The sequence below is a fragment of the Vanessa tameamea genome, chromosome 29 (assembly GCF_037043105.1).
Source record: "Vanessa tameamea isolate UH-Manoa-2023 chromosome 29, ilVanTame1 primary haplotype, whole genome shotgun sequence".
Taxonomy (NCBI): domain Eukaryota; kingdom Metazoa; phylum Arthropoda; class Insecta; order Lepidoptera; family Nymphalidae; genus Vanessa; species Vanessa tameamea.
This window is the reverse complement of record NC_087337.1, coordinates 5,571,884-5,590,222: the sequence shown is the minus strand read 5'-3', so window position 1 is coordinate 5,590,222 and position 18,339 is coordinate 5,571,884. Positions and strand designations below refer to the sequence as shown.

The 18,339-nt window shown below is 31.9% G+C and overlaps 1 protein-coding gene across 3 annotated transcripts in view; it reads right to left on the bottom strand.

Annotated features, from left to right (window-relative positions):
- Nucleotides 1-18,339, bottom strand: part of LOC113391469 (AT-rich interactive domain-containing protein 5B-like) — an 81,763-nt gene that overhangs the window by 17,015 nt on the left and 46,409 nt on the right. The gene's annotated exons all lie outside the window — the stretch shown is intronic.

Below are 18,339 nucleotides of genomic sequence, written 5' to 3'. Positions count from 1 at the left end.
AAGGGTATTCATTGATCGCTTAATCGAAAATACAAACGAAACTAGAAATAGTCACGAGTAATTTAAAAATTTAAAATACTAATACCAAAAAAAGAAAACACAAAAAAAACATCTATTAAAGTTCGGCCCTGGCGAAAGCAGTGAAAGATGAGAGCGGGTCAAAACAGTGACGGGACAATTTTGATACTTTTACATTTGATTAAATTTATTATTATATTTTGTGACAAGATTATTTATTTTTCACATATAAATCTAATCGATGAAAATATTGTTCACGTATAGTACAAGTAGTATTTATAGTATTTCAATATCTTATTATTAATACGCTATCAACTAAGAGACGAGATTGTTATTAATAACGATAATGTTAAGTTATTTGTTATCATTTAAAAGCTATGTGTATCTATATGTTAATACGATAATGATATTTCATAGATATATATAATTACATATTAGATATCACTAGAAATTTCGTTTGCCAATAATTCAAAAAGGAGTTATTTTATCTGTAGTTACATTTTTGGGGTTGTTTTAAAGCCGCTTTAATCTCCCACCCTTAAGCTATATCTCTGCAAAAATTACGTCGACAAATTACTCCAAGTAAGTCCGATAAACACAACCAAGAAACGATTAAACATTTAATACTATCCAGAAGGTAATTATAATAATTGATTGATATATTTTTGATATTGATAAATTAAAGATAAAGTATACAAACAGATAGATCATTTATTTCATGTCATATTTAATGGCGCTATATGGGCCACCTGATGGTAAGCGGTCACCACAGACACTGGTACAGTCAGAAATCTTAAGGATTCCTCATATTAATAATGCACAATCAATCTTGGAAACTAAGATGTTATATCCCTTATAACTGTAGTTACACTGGCTCACTCGACCTTTGAATCGGAATACCAGAATACTATGTACTACGCGGTAGTGAGTGCGTGGTAGCTACCCAGACGGGTTGCATAAAACCCAACCACTAAGTAAAATAGATATAAATATAATATAGCAAATTAAATTATAAAGTTTCACAAGACAATTAAACAATGACTCATAAAAACATAGCACTATAACACGTTAGAAAAATAAACAAGAAATCTTGTTAATTGGATAAATATCAACTCAGCAAATTATTGTTATACGCATCTTCTATATACTTAAAGCCACTGACTCATCAAGATATCTCCTAAACTATCGGTTCGATTGACTTTAAATTTAGCATACTTTACTCCTTTCGTGACGTACCGTAAGTTACGTTAACCTTACGAAATCGGGACTGAATGATTTCTGTCTCTCTCGTATCTGTATAAAATTTCGTATATCGATATTAATGACAAGCTGATGTTCCGATATAGTTATTCTTATTTATTTATTCATACATTAAACGTAAAATATTTCCGTCGCAAAGTTCGCTTCGGTGACGTACACATAGTTGCTCCTTGTTTAATTATAATCTATGTCTTATATAAATGAAAACAGCAATCATTACATTATTTATTAAATAATTTTGTAATGACTAAGCCGTTCTCGATAATTTATACACAAACGAACAATTTCAAAACCCATAACAAAGTGTACGTGTGTTATTGTTTTATGCGACTTAAATGTCACCATCGCATATATATTTCAAACATTACAACATTCGTATAGTTGCTATGTTGCATGTTTTTAAGCATGTAAAGCGATGGGTCCTGCGCCTGATCTCTCTCCGGCCCCATCGGTATATGAGTGCAAGGATAGTACACCTGTGTTTGCGTACACACACCTGCATAACATCAATACATGTATATTCATTTTTAACCGATTTACGAAAAGGAGGTTGCGTGCTTGACACATTTGTTTTTTGAAAATGTATGTATGTTTATCGACTTAGTAATTCGTGTGATGTAAATTACTATTGAAGTAGTCCCCATGTGGTCTTCTATATATAACACACATATGTAGGTCATTATTTTTTGTAATATTACTAGATATTTTCATAAACATTACAGTAAGATGTAAGTGGAAAGTAATTTACTTAATACTAAATTAAATTGCAATTAAAATACTTATCTTTGATAATATAAGGAAAAATACGAATCTTTCTTAGCCCACATGACTACTAGATTCTGTATTTATACAAAAGTAATACAAAACTAAACAAAAATTAAATTGTTCAAGACATTCCTTTTTAGTTTTAAATTTTTTGGTAGCCACGTCAACAAATACAGTACTTAATGTATTTTCATGAAAATAAAATATCTCTATTTACCTTAACCCTATTTTTAATTTTTATTTTCCTCAAAATACAATATCTCTATTTACCTTAACTTAATATCCTTAGTGGTCATTATATACTGATCTCATACGCTTCATTCACAAAGCGATCAATAATCAAACCCATTCATGTTTCATACCTACATATATTTGCATTAAAAATACCTATCTAGGCGGGGATAAAGTCTCAGAATATAGAATACAGTTTCTACATCGTTTTTCTCCATCAGAATAACCTTAATCTTAGACATAACAAAAAAGTTTAAAAAAATTATAACGATTTTATGTTTAGACATATTTTTTTAACTTCATACAAGTTGTTCGTTTTTCTTCAAACGTGTAACTTGAAAACCTGTTTTCGATGTACTTGTTTCTACTTATAATATCACGCATTTAAATAAGTGAATAATTTTAAACTTAACAAATAAGTAAATGTTATAATTGCTCGATAAAGCATTTTTGTTTTTACTTGGGTGTAAAACTATTAAACGGTTTGCCCCGCATATCTGGTCTATACCAAAAACCATATAACTAATACATTGTATTATTAACTTAAGTTAAATAAGTTATAACTTTAGCTTACTTTTAAATCTTAAAAAACTTAAACTTAAATTGTTAATGCTTATTACATAATATAATGCAAAAAGCATGGATGTAGTATTCGGTGATTGCCATACAGGATATATAACTCTAATTGTATATAGGTGGTTTCATTGGTTATATATTCCAATCGAGAAAAAGAGTAATAACTACGTTTCATTGTGTGAGTTTTTATCAACGAAATCCTCTTTTCGTAAGTAATCTCATTCAAAAGTGTACAAAAAAAAAAATCTTCTATAAAGTTTATTGTGATATTCGTTGCGACACGTTAACATACATATATGTGGATGGAAATAACTCCCAATAACTCAAATGTATACGATCCTAGAGGTGTGACAGTCGTAAGTTCAATTCTATCATCATCCCACACATAAACGAGCTTAAGGAGTAATATCATTATAATTACTCGAAAACAAACATTATTAGCATTCTTATAACGCACGATATGTTATTAAGTATGTAATTTGTATACCACGCAAATATCACGAAACAAACATATAATATATACTATAATAAATAATAAAACAAATTAATTTACAACCGATAACAGTTTTAAGAAGGTCAACTAAATTATTTATTATAATTTTGTTTGTAGAAGTTTAACTCATGCGTTCAATTTGACCTTTAACATTACAGACTTGGAAGATATATTCAAAAGATCTTTTCACTCTAAGGCGCCCCTACGTGTTAAATTAATTAATTTTTAATAAAATAAACTAAATAAATATAATCTAATTTCTATATTTTTGTCAACTCACGCACACAAATATATTTAGCGTCACTCGCTTCCATAAATGAACGCTGATAATAACTGAATGCGTACATTATTTTCTATTACATCTGTACACAGTCTTCTTTGAAACACTAATTTCAAATATCACTAACAAAAATGAAAATAAAATAAAAAAGATACAACAAATAATAATAATAGCTAAAGTATCAAGACTACCCATCCACAGTTAACTGTTCACGAAGTTTTGAACGTTTAATGAACAAAAGGGTGTAACTACGAATTCATTTTAAATTATACAAGCGAAATTAAACTTTAATTTTTAACACATAGAGTTGAAATTAATTATACTATTTGCCTAACTTATTAATACCGGCTTATATAGAATTTGAAGATTAGGAAATCGTATTTTTTGCCTTTTTTTTTATTCCGTGTATTTACACTTGTAGTGCAACGCGATGTTACTCGAACTATCTCTACATAGAATAATAGATTAATAAATTGTCCGTATGTATATACGTGTTATGTTATTTGTTCGTATAATATTATAATAAATATGTGGCACGTTAATGCGACGTTTAGCCTTTGATTTAAAATTAAATCAATGTTTTTTTTATTTATTTATTAGGCAGGCAAATAGGTCATCAGATGGCAAGTGGCTACCACGGCCTATATACCAACCTCGGTAAATACACTGGGCCACTCTCCCTCCAAACCGGAACAAAATACAAATTATCGAAGTCAGTTGAAAGAAAAATGGGCGACTACCACTCTTACACAAAGGTCGTACTGTTGAAAATTAAAATAAATTAGATAATAATAGGAATCGAATCCACACCCCTGACACGACGGAGCTGGCGTTACGACTGGTTGCCATGGCGACGTGATTTATTAATTATCGAGACAGCTCCGTTTATTGGAATACTGTTATATTTTATTATAATACCCATTACACGACGCTGAGCTGGCTCAGTGGTTGGACTGCGTGAATCTTAATCGGTCGCGAGTTCGAATCCAGAAAAACGCCACTGAATATTCAGGTACCTAATTTGTATTAATAATTAACATATATCGGATAAAAGTTAACGTGTGTATCAACAAATCGCACTGAAGCCAGCCTCAAAACTAACGATTTCAACCGCATCAAAAACGGCTCAGCAAAATCTTACTATAACTAACATACATATGTATTTAATTATTTATCTTATAACTAAATAACCTCTATACATTCCAAGGTATCTATATCTATATATATATATTCCTTTACTTTTATATATGTATGTATATATTATTAATTTGAACAAACAAACTTGCGTATGAAATACATAATGTCACATTTAGTCGGGTTTATCGATTGGTCCTAACTAATAATAGCACGGACGGCGCGTGGCGCAAGTTACGAGCGTTCAATTATATATTACATAACGATACAGATGGTAAATACATCAGATTTTATATATCTACTTAAACCTTTATTATAATGTTGAGCTTCGATGTATTGACGTGTACTATAATATTTTATAAAAATAATTATCTTTACGGATCTATTTGTGGGTACGTTTTTTTTTTGTTACTACCGAAGATTACCGAAGATTTATTATATACCAGCTGTCGCTCGCGGCTGCACTCAATTTATGAGGTGGCTGTCTCCCTTTAAAACACCTGAGCTAGCAAATATATTTATTTGTCAAGTTCAGTCATTGATTGTTAAAAGTGACGAGTGCCTTGTATGTTTTTATCGAATTGCTATATGGAGGGTTCGAAGGTTTGCTCCAAACGGTCCACAACTGTGCAAGAGCCTCTATTTCTCTTATGTGAAAGTTATGAAAACCACCACTAATGTTTTGTAAAGATTCAAGAAATCCACCCACAGAACCACCTCGACTCACGATAACTGCTAACATAACATATGAGTTATATCATTACATTACAAAAAGGCTTAATAAATCGATTAAAAAATAATTTTAATCGCATCCGCTTATCAATCGGCCGGTTTAAACCACCTACAAGCGGAATGAACTGGATTAAGGCGGTTCCCAGTTGATTTTAGATTTACGAATATTTGGTAAACATGGGTTACAATTGGACAGTTGTCTAATATCATATAGTATTACTTTATATATTGTAAATTCATTTGATTCTCGATACGAATTTCGAAGATAAAAATTACAAATAAAAAAACCAATTGTACATTACGTTATCAGATAAAATATAACATAATTTTAGCCTATGGCTTCTAACTTCGCTTTGGGATTGAACTCTCAAAGCTATAAGTGATAAATATACACACGCAAACATAAATACGAATATATATTTTGTATTCAAATATGTGATTTTTTTACGTCAATAAGCGAACCGAACGATACGAGATTGTAAGGTTTAGGGGTCAAATTAATTTGGGACACTAAATTCCGTAGATTAATGTATTTTTAATCTATAATTAGCTTTGTGTGATTAAGGCTCGTTATATCCGTTAACGTCATTAAATCTTCCAAGAAAATTATATCACATCCTGATCGTATAAGTCAAACAGATATACTTTAGCGTTGCTGTGTTTTTGAATGGTGAGTGAGCCAGTGTAACAGTAACAAAGGACATACCATCTTAGTTTCTAAGGTTGCTGTCCATTGGTTATGTAAAGGATTATTAATATTGACCGTGTCAATGTCTAATGACCGAGGTGACCACTTACCATCAGCATTACAGATTTATCTGCCTGTCAGAAGACTTATCTATATAAATCGGTACCAATATAAACATAATATATTTTATTTCTAGTACACGACTGACTTGACATTGCTATGCGTATACTTTTATCTTTCAACCCATTTTTAAAAAAAGAAAAATAATAAGAAGCACTTGCTTCCTTATTTACAATATAAAAGTTAAAATATATTTAAGCAAATGCAACTATACAGAATAACCGTAAAAATAGTCAATAGTCTGCGTGTTGATTATCGACAAAAAGAAACCATTTTAATCCACATTGCGAGCTGGTGGTAACTTTACCTTTTTATACTAAAATAATGATACAACATATAAAACTAGAGATAGAGATCAATGAAAGATGAACAAAACATTACACCGAACACATACAAGTGACATAAAAGCTTATAATAATTATAACGAGAACAGTACTATAACAGCTTGTAAATTTCCCACTGCTGGGTTATGGCCTCCTCTCCCTTTGAGGAGAAGGTTTTGGAGCTTATTCCACGACGCTGCTCCAATGCGGGTTGGTGGATACACATGTGGTTCCTTCACCGAGCACGAGATGAATTATAAACACAAATTAAGCACATGAAAATTCAGTCGTGCTCGCCTGGGTTTGAACCCGCAATCATCGTTTAAGATGCACGCGTTCCAACCACTGGGCCATCTCGGCTCTTAACGAGAACATTTAAATTTAAATTAACGCTATCATGTCAATAGTCTAAATTTAAAGAGGGTGAAGAGGCGAACCTCACCTACTTATATATGATACTATGTATATTATAAACAAAAATCTTCCCCGAAACGCGCCGCACCTTATATAAGTTTTATATATATTGGTTTATAAGTTATCTTTCATTTACAAAAATATAAATCATAGTATAAGATCTTACTACGATAAAATTGATTCACTGGTTAGAGAATTTAAAACCAACGGCTCTATGGAAGCCTGGCTTCACCACGCTACTTCACTGCGGTCAGGGAGCTGCACTTGTCTCCCGAAACACGTCGGTTTAATCAGTGTATTCCTTTACCGACCACGAGATCTGTGCGACATTCGGTTAAATTACAATCCTGGCCATTACACATTATACATCCTAAGTTTGTTTATTTATAACGCTTTAACCATCATCGTGAAAGACGGAGTCGCTGGCGAAAACTAGTATAACATATAACAATTTATATTTAGGTTATAGTACAATTCGTGACCAAAGGTCGTACGTATATAACCTATCAGTATTGATATAATATGTGTACGAATTATACAACGCGGTCATGATTTATACAGTAATTCATTTTTGTATATATTTAAGGACTTAATGTTAATAACTCTTATGTAAACAAGGATATTTTCTTTATACAAAAAAAATTTTTACATAATTATATACATTTATAAAATATTAAAACAAATATATTATAAAAGTATCAATACCTCTCGGTCGCGGTACAGGACGGAATCCAACGTCGCGCGTCGCTTACGAAATGTTACAAGGGTTTAAATTGTTAAGGTTGTATGTGAACTTTTTGTTATTAATTATGTATTATAAAAAAGAACAATTAATTGGTCTGTAGGTAATTATGAAGTTTTAATGTGTAATATTTTTTGGTTTATTGACTGTTTGTTTTATATTTATTAAAAACACTGAAATATGTTTATTATTTTTAATTATTCTTTAGTCTATAAAGTAATTTAATTTAAAACTTGTTTAATTTAGTTCGTGAGCGATTTTTGGTGGCCGGTATTGTTACGGGTTCACATATGACATATAATGTTGCTCGAAGTGCCGATACATGTACAGACAATTTTGTTAACAATTTGTATTACAAATGAAACTACAATTAAAAAAGATCTATGACATAATTTACAAATTTTTACTTCGACCGGTAGTTCCTATTTCTGCTTTTGCCTTTTCGCCTTAATAAAAAGCTAAAAAAATATTAAAAAATAAAATATTAAGATTATCATTTATCTGCAAACAAGAAATATATTTAAAGAAATAATAATAATTATAAATAAACTAAGTAGCAACTTTCAGTGTCGTCCTTCTGCAGCCGAGCCGTGCTAAGTAAAGCAAGCAAACGAGGCAAACCCGGGGGCACAGGGCTGTCACGCGTCCTATATAATAAATTAAATATTATTTAAATATAAGAAGAATGTTTTATTTTATAACATACTAGCATAACGGTCCGGCTTCGCATGGGTGGAATTTATTATTAATAAATTTAAAGGATAAATATAATTTATACCCGAAATTGCGAAAATAATGAAGCTTTCTAAAAGTGATTTTTTTTTAATTGAATCGATATTTCCGTAGCTTATCCCCTACATATAAACAAAAAAAATAATTACAGTTAATTCATGATTTTGACATTGTTAACCGTAGTTATTGATAATAATAAAAAGATACAACGAAATTTCACCTTTAACATCAGAACATGTCAGAAATAATATTATATTAAAAAACAACTATGAAATTAATATTAGTAGTGACGTCTTATATTCGTGTTTAAATAAAGTATTTCTCCGCGTCTCAATAATGGTATTTGATAAATGGTTTGTTTTGATAACATGTCTACATATATAATTTGAGTTATATCGTACAACAATTCTACTATATTAAAGAAGTTAAAGCTGCTACCGGCTGAGCAGAATATAATTTTTTATGCAAACTACTATAAATATATTCCTTCTTTTCCATAATAATTCTAAACACGATTAATTAACTACATTGCAATTAGTGACGAAGTGAAATATTGTTTAAAAATATATAAGTTCATTACTGTTCAGAAATCCTCTTTTAATTTAGTTCACTAGTTCTGTTCTAATATAAATATAAAATCTTATTAAAGAGAAAGAGACAAAAGATGAGACAAATATATTTTCAACGTATAGCAAAAACACCTTAAGACGTTATTGTCATTGCTTCCACCCATAATGGTGATTTTTAATGGAGCGACATAACGTCCTTAGATGTAAAACTATTGTTTTCTATTAAATAATTATATTAATATACGACTTTCAGTTTAAATAATATGAAGAATTATTGCATTATTTATAATTTGAACGTAATTAGTTATGTTATTAAAGACACGGTTTGAATACAAGTAATAACGGTATATTAATTCAAGGAAGAATTTTACCACTGGCATACAAACCAGTTATTCCATCTCCGAAATAATTTTGAAATGAAGAGTGAGCCTGGGTATTAACATTGAATGTTATGATGTGTCAAATATCGTGGTGAGCGTATTATTGACTGTGTGTGTAGCGGTTAATATTATTATAGGCCCAATGTTTATGGGAGATCACCTGCTATCAACGGTTCGTCGGATCGTCCATCCGATTGTTTTGAAACTTCGTATAGTTGTTGTCGCCAACAAAATTCAAAATTGCGCAGAAAAACCAGAAAAATTAAAGAGACATTGTAACGTATACCGATCATTAGGTTTTATTTAGTGATATATTTGAATTTATCTCGGATTGTTTGGGCCGCGCGGGAGCAAATTTAAACAAATGTTTTTGTGATGATGTTGTTTGAATAAAATTCATCACTAAACTACGTTAAGATAACTTATTCAAGCTATGGCAGTAATTACTGTCTGATTTTTTAAAAAAAAAATAATCGCATCTAATGGGCCTGATGTAAATTTAAATCAGTAAAAAATAAATACTTAAATACTAATTAAATTATTATTAAGCTTCGTCATCAAAATAACAATAAAGGTATATTATTTTTAAAGATATAATAAATATATATTTTATTTAACGACAGTATAATAGGACGAGTGGCAGCCCTGTTCGCTCGGCAAGTATGCGCCCGGCCGATATTTTTTCACTGCAGAACAGGAAACGATCGAGTCGAATTAGTAATATATTTTTTATTTATAATATTTTCGTCGCAGTTCTTTAATATTTAAATACTACGCTTTATTAATCCATACTTCCATACTATTAATATTATAAATGCAAAAGGAACTCTGTCTGTCTGTCTCGCTTTCACGTCAAAACTACTGGACCGATTTAAATGAAATTTGGTACACAGATAATCTGGAGCCTGAGAAAGGACATAGGCTACTTTTTATTTAAAAAAAAAGGATTGAAAAGGGAGATGAAATGTTGTATGAAAGTATTGTCATTTTCTTTAACTTTTTATATCAAATTCAAAAGCGTACGAAGTCGCGCGAACAGCTATTTAAATAATAAAACGATTCAATTATTAAAAAAAAGTACACTTCGTTCCTAGTTTTGTAATATTACTGGATGAAATATTATGTAGTTTAATTGTATTTAATTCTGAATCCAAGTTTAAATTATTTACATTAATACTGTTTTGTAAAGCTTAGTATAGTAGCCGGGACGACTCGTGAGCACAGATGGACAGTAGTACTACTGTTGTACTGCAAGTTCGCGCATTACTTTCGGTCAAATTACAGGCTAATGACAAGTGAGTGTCCAATAGGCGACGGGCAACAACTGACGGACCAATCGCGTGCAGTCTCGGCGACCCTGACCTTTTTATTCCTCCAAAGAGTGAAGGTTGTGCTCAAGACTGATGCCGCTTAGTATATTTATCTGGCATTAAGTATTACAAATATATAATTATTGTATATGTGAAAAGCAACCTTTTATGAATACATCTATATCTATATACCTAACACCTCCCCCCTTAAAGTTGCGGGCGCAACCACGAACAGTTTCATACATTCTTGTTCTAATTTAGCAAACACACAGATAACCCGGCAAAATTTTAATAACAATATTCAAATCTACTTGTATATGAAATCGCGAATTAAACTTCAATTATCGCTCCCTTTAACTTTAAGTGTTCCAGAATACAAACTCAAAGAACAAAAAATACCATAAATAAACTATGTATATACTCTTTTCCAACCATAAGAGGAGAAAAGCCAAATAAACAACATTTGACAGCAAATTGACGCGATATTTTTGGTCGAGAGATTGATTAATCTATGATATTCACTATGGGTTTGCGAAAAAATGCCGTTTTGAACGTCGACGAAACTGTTATCGGAATATCGGAAGTAAAAGTAAAGTGGAAATAAGTAGTTAAGTGTAACAGTGTCGTATTATAAATAGAGATACATTAATCATAAACTCATAGTAGTGCACAATATAGCTGAGTTATTAGCTAATCGAAAGAAATACGTAAATCTAAGGTTTGTTTATCTTTTTTCCTACTTCCATTGGAATAGGCTATATGTAACTAGTGTATCTGAAACTTGTTTTATAAATATATAAACATAATGCAACTCAAAACTTTACAAAACATTATAATTTAATTAATTAAGACAAAAAAAATATAATTAAATTATTCGACCGAAAAAATTATAATCACGAAACGACTCCACGGCATATGTAATCGGACAACAATCGTCCGTCTCGCTCGCACGTTAATTCCGTCCCCCTCCCCGGTGCGGGGGGTGGGACGCGTTATTGTATGTATCTGCTAACATTTGATTTTATTATTGTTATAACAGCTGTTGCTCATGAGTCGGTAAATTTTGTTATATGACATTCAAATTGTGACTATATCAGATAAATGCATCAGCATGATGAATATATATGTATTTGTTAGTGTGTAATTAGTATTAATTGATTCCCACATGATAAATAATTGAATTATATGTAACTTGATTGTCGGTAAACAGCAACAACAGCAACAACAGCAACAAAGTTAAAAAACATAGATGCGTTATTAAATTTTGAATTGCATGCAAATAATAAATCACACTAAATTAATAATAATCTACTCATTAATAATAAAACAATAATTATAACAAATGTAATTTCTTATTTTTTCAACGCTAACATAAAAATCACTTGCGAATGTAAACATAAATTTGTAATGATATTTTTTTATTTTTTTATTCTGGCTTTATATGTGCCAAGAGGGAAATTTCTAATGAAATAAAATAAACATTGGAAATTAAAATAAGTCGTGAAGTTATCTATTTCGAGCGACTTGACACTTAACTCAACTTAACGAGCAACTTCATCGTGTAGTTTTCTAGTCAATGTAAAGATCCACTCATAGTAGAAATTTATACAGAACGCGCCAAAAGAATCTTAACGTCAATAGCATTGTTAATACGTATGTCAGATAGCTACATACCCGAGCGCAACAGACGCCGCACCGGAGCCATGTGACTGTGTGACGTACAGTTTATTATTATTATTATATAAATATATATTAATATTAAACAGACATTAAGTGTTCCGTTTGTTTGTTTGGATTTTTATTTTATTTTTTATACAATATATTTTATGTATAAAAAAAAATTGCCGGTTTTTTTTAAAATTAGAAATTATTCAAATTCTCGACGTTTCTGTACTATAACATGCGTGTATTTCAAATCAAATCAAATGTATTTTCAAGTAAACTTCACAACGAAGCGTTTTTGTATCGTCGATATATCGAAACACTACCACCGTTTCGGAAAGCAGCCTCCAGCGAGAAGAAACGGCAAGGACATCGCATAGTCGCTCTTTTCAAATAAAAAGATTCACAATGCTGTTTTCCACAATAATTATTGTCCTGTGATATTATACGTATAAACCTTCATCTTCACAAATCACTCTGTTTATTGACGCATTGAAATCCGTTGCGTAGTTTAAAAGATCCAAGCGTGCAGGTGGGAAGCGACTTTGTTTTATACTATTTAGAGGTATTAAAGTTTTTAGTAACAGTATAAAAGTCGATGCAATTAACATCATATAGGAATACAAAGATTACTTTAGTTCTTTTTTGTCGATGGAAAACAAAATATTCGAAGAAATACTTACCGACACCTAGAGCCGCCTCCACCTAGAGCTGGAAGTACAGATGGATGGATGGATATACTATATACATATACTAGCTTTACCTGCGATATCGTGCGCATTTGAATTTAACAAAAAAGTTCCTGTTGTAGCCTAAGTTACTACTTATCAAATCAGCTATCTATCGGTGAAAGTTCCGTCAAAATCGGTCCAGCCGTTCCAGAGATTAGCCGGAACAAACAGACAGACGCACAAAAATAAAAAAAAAATGTTATTTTGTTAAATGTACCGTGTATGTACATATATATGCATTTAATAAAAAGCGGTTATTTTAGTAATACAAACAGACGTTCCAATTTTATTGTATGCCTGTATAGATAATTTTATTTGGCTAACATAACATTTTATTTTAAAGGATTTTTTTATTTTAAGCACTTTTGAATCGTCATTTAACAAACTATTTATATTAAGCGAAGCTACAACCTAAAGGATAACCAGCTAAAGGATGTAGATTCTACCGAGAAGAACCGCCAAGAAACTCGGTAGTTACTCTTTTTCAACATCTAAAAATACAGTCGTGTTAGTTAAATACAATTATATATGTATGTTATGTCTCCCGCCTGGAAGTCAACAAGCATTAACTCCACGCTTTTTTATCATCTATGTAATCTTGTATCGAATAATATGCTTCTCTACCAATGTATTTTTTACAAATGATTTCAATTTACGAAACGGCAAAGTTAAACATTTCTGTATTGTTGCACAAAGCCCAACTACCAAGTAATTGATTAATAACTTATATTCAAAGTTTTGATTACATTTATGTACTTATTAACATAAATAATAACAAATTGGATTATTAGTGCAAACACCTTTATTAAAATTATAACACCTTATTGCCTCCAATGGTGACAGGAGGGCTGGTTCGTTTTTAGCCCGGAGGATCGGAATTGCAATACAACGGGGAAAGGCTGCTAGCATTCTTGCCGCCATTCCACGTGGTCAATATTTATATTTAGTCGTCGCCCGCGATTTAGCTCGCGTTTAGGGGTTGGTTTTCAGGTGTTAGGCTTAATAAAGTTGCCAATGCCACATGTGAATCCACCAACGCGCATTGGAGCAGCGTGATGGAATATGCTCCTAACCTTCTGCTCAAAGGCAGAGGAGGCCTTAGCCCAGCAGTGGGAAATGTATAGGCTGCACAATGCACATGTTATGTAAATGTTGTGAGAGGAATTGAGTACGTATTTTACCCGTAGGAAGTCGGGATCGTTAGCTAGTTATAATAATAATCTATGAAATCACTTTATGAGACTCGATGAGTTTTCACTTTCGAGTCCATTCGTACAGAATAATATTTACTTCATAATGCAACAAAATACAATACAATAACTATGTTTATAAAGTAACAATAAAGTTATCTTTTCGATCGTGACGTCTCTCTCTAACGTCGTGTTAGAGCGAGACGGCAGACCAGTTATGCAATCAAAGTCGTCACGTCAGTTACAAATTGTGTGAAACTGTGTCGGATTAGGCTAAATTGTAACCGACATTGAACGGAAGATGGTTTCAACTTTGTACTTATTATTTGGACACTGCACTATTGTACTGATCGCACTTCTCACTGGATTTTGTTTTTTAATAATAAAAATTGCTTTTTTTGTCTGTGTGTATTCGTGCTGTTGACCCTACTGGGCTTCACAGCGTCACCGGGAGTTGGGGCGAGTACTGAACTCAGCCTTGCAGTTTGAGCCCTTTCAGGCTCGAGAGTGTCGTTCGTCCTGAGGGTGTCTCCTATGAGATCGCACTTCGGCTCAGAAGGTCGATTCTTTCTGTCTCGCACAACCACTCTGTGGAACCAGCTTTCGCCGGCGGTTTTTCCGAACCGATACGACTTCCTTCCTTCAAGAAAAGAGCGTACTCTTTCCTGAAAGGCCGGCAACGCACCTGCAAGCCCCCCGGTGTTGCAGATGTCCATGGGCGGTGGTAGTCACTTTCCATCAGGTGAGCCTCCTGCTCGTTTGCCACCTATTTTATAAAAAAAAAAAAGGTTGTCGGTGGTTTAGGGAACACTTCTGTCTATTCGTAGCACCAACTGAATCATTTTATTGACACGAACTTATATTACTAACTAAATCATTTGTACGAAACGTCAGCGCGATTTAAAAGACTAGTAATGCCATCTAGACAATTTTTACGAAACTAAAACTAACTGACACAAATTAAACTAGACACTTTAGACATACATTAGAGAGTAAGGTACTTTTACCTTTGAACCATTCAGGGACCCAGTAAGTTGGAGAAGAAAACAAGTACTGCGTTGTTTTATCTTGGGCTTTTATAAGATACGTAGACACAGACACGGTGATTAAGCGTAACTGCCCATAACCATTCCTTCGAAACCAATGCCCCAACCTTGGAAGCTAACATGTGAAATCTCTTGTGCCTATTCCACCTTCCCTTCAAACCAAAACACAAAAATACGAAATATTGCTGTTTGGCGGTAGAATATTGATTATTTGATACATATATATATATATATATATATATATATATATATATAGATTCTTTCTAGTATGCTTTTTATAAGGACGACACAGTTAATGAAACACAATTGAGTTTCTCTGTAAAAAGAGTACTAGAAAGAATCTTATAAAACGACATTTAATGTTTATTTATTAACAATGTCTGTTCCTAAATCACAAGATACTTTATACTTTACTTTTTACAATTACGAGATTGATAATATTTTTCATGGCTAACAAAATTTAGTTGTCATGTCACTGCGCGTTCGATGGCGGTTGATGCGCGGAATTCAAATTAAAGAAAAATACATTTTTTTCTTTACATATATATATGTTCTCGTCGGTTCTTCTACTTTCGAAACCGGTAGTAGCTTTACATCTCATCACACTCTAACATATTTATAACAAAAGAGCTTTTATGAGTATACTTGAATAAAAAATAATAATTGGTTTATGAGTATATAACCTTAAAGACATTTTCGTCGGTTAACGACATAGTCACGTTAATATAAAATGATTATTGTATTTGTTTAATAAATACTAAATATTAACTTAAAACTGATGGACTGACTTAGAATCAGTAATATTTTAGGCGTATATTAAAGATTTTAAAATCACGTGCAAATGAAACATTTACAAGTCGTCAATTCGTAATTATATACGAAATAATATTCGGAGATCATTAATTAATTATAATTTGCATTATATACTAGATATAAGTATACATAAAGAGGTACACTGTGTTTATTTGTGGGGGTTAATATTCGGAACTAATGATAAAACTCCGAAAAACGTATTTACATTATTTACGAACGAGACAAATATATTTCGATCAATAACAAATTCAACACAAAAAACAGTGCGTTATTAAACCAACGTTACCAAGAGTAACTACTGAGTTTCTTGCCGGTTCTTCTCGGTAGAATCTACACACATTCCGAACCGGTGGTAGCTTCACTTTAAATAGTTTGTTAAATTCAAAAGACCTTGTAAAAGCCTACTCGAATAAAGTGTATTTTGATTTGATTTGATGAGTTTACAAGGGAGATAACATCTCAGTTCACACGGTGATGTTAAATTTCTTAAAGTGCCATTGCCATAGGCGGCGGTGACCGCTTACCATGTGGCTCATTTGCCCGACTTGAGGTAGTCAAAACCCGTGTAGATATCATCCACTGATCATATAATCTACCGCCACACGGCAGTACACGGTATTATTGTTCCGATTTGAAGTGTGAATCAGACAGTGTGACTTCAGCACGAGGGACATAACATCTTAGTACCCAAGGTTGGTGGTGCATTACAACGCCAATATCTATGAGCGGTGGTGATAACTTACCATCAGCTCATTCCATAAAAAAAACCGCCAAAATATTAAAAAAAAAAAACCCATGGCGTTCTCTACATATAAACCTAATCCGAGTCGCTACCTCAAAAATGATTACTCTCGAATCTCTTACATCGATCGATCTACGAAGTTTCACTTTAGAAATAAATAAAGAATTAAATACGAGCAAATCCCCGCGCAGCGGACTATAGCGCCGAGTGAAATTACCTCGATTGTACATTGATATTTATGCGGCTCACGGCGACACTGTTGCAACTTGTAACTCGAATAGATTATATTTTATATTTAACTTTTTTAAAGGTAGAATTTTGTTCAAATAATTTTTCAAGAGACTTGTACCAAAAAACTAGTAGAACATTAAATTAAACTAATGTATGTTTAAATATAAAGTGTTCGTAAACAGTTGTTCAGACTTTGCATATAACATGAAAACTCGCCCGAGAGTCGCTTTGAGATGTTTTTACCACCCGTTCCAGCTTCACACGGGTACAACAAGTGACTATGTACAAATTTTAGATTGAAGAACAGACATATAAAGAAAAATCATTGTTTTTCTCCGACTAGCAAAGTTGAAAGTATTGGCTTTTCTCTATTTTAATATTATACATATAAAACTTCTTCTTGAATAGCTCTGTTTATTGATGAAAACCGTAATTTAAAAAACCATAATAATTATTATTATAAGTTGACCATACATTTGTGGAAAGAGTAACTACTGAGTTTCTTGCCGGTGCTTCATAGCTTAAATGAGTCAAATTCTAAAATCTATTCTCCGAAACAATTATGACTAACCTCTTTTCCAATTTTAATTGTCAAAACTAATTTAATCTTTATATTACTAAAGCGATTTAACTGTGCTATTATTTCAGCAACGTTTCATATTAAAACTCACTATAAATTAGACTTAAATATACGCCAAAAAAAAAAAAAAGAAAAATCACAAACAAAATTCTAAACTAATAACGATTCGAGTTACAATATAATACCGTTCAACCGAACAACCTTTAATATACGCACACAGGAACATCTAATTTTATGGTCACAAGCACATTGATAGCACAACGACGACTTCGAAATATTCAAACATCAACCGTATCCCATTGTAATAGAGCTCGAAATCGTATAAACATCAATGGACTTATTACCTTCTGTCGTTTGATAAACGGACGTGAGTCGAATTTACGAATATTGTCATTGTATTTACAACTCTAACTTTAAGTTATTAAGGTTTAAATTATTTTTCTTTATGCATTTATATGAATATTTGAACTCTATTACCAAGTACATAAGGTTTAATTTCCTTTGTCTGTACGGTGATGTAATAATCAATTAATTTTTTAAGTTTATTTCTTTGATATCTGAGCCTAGGTCTGGAATG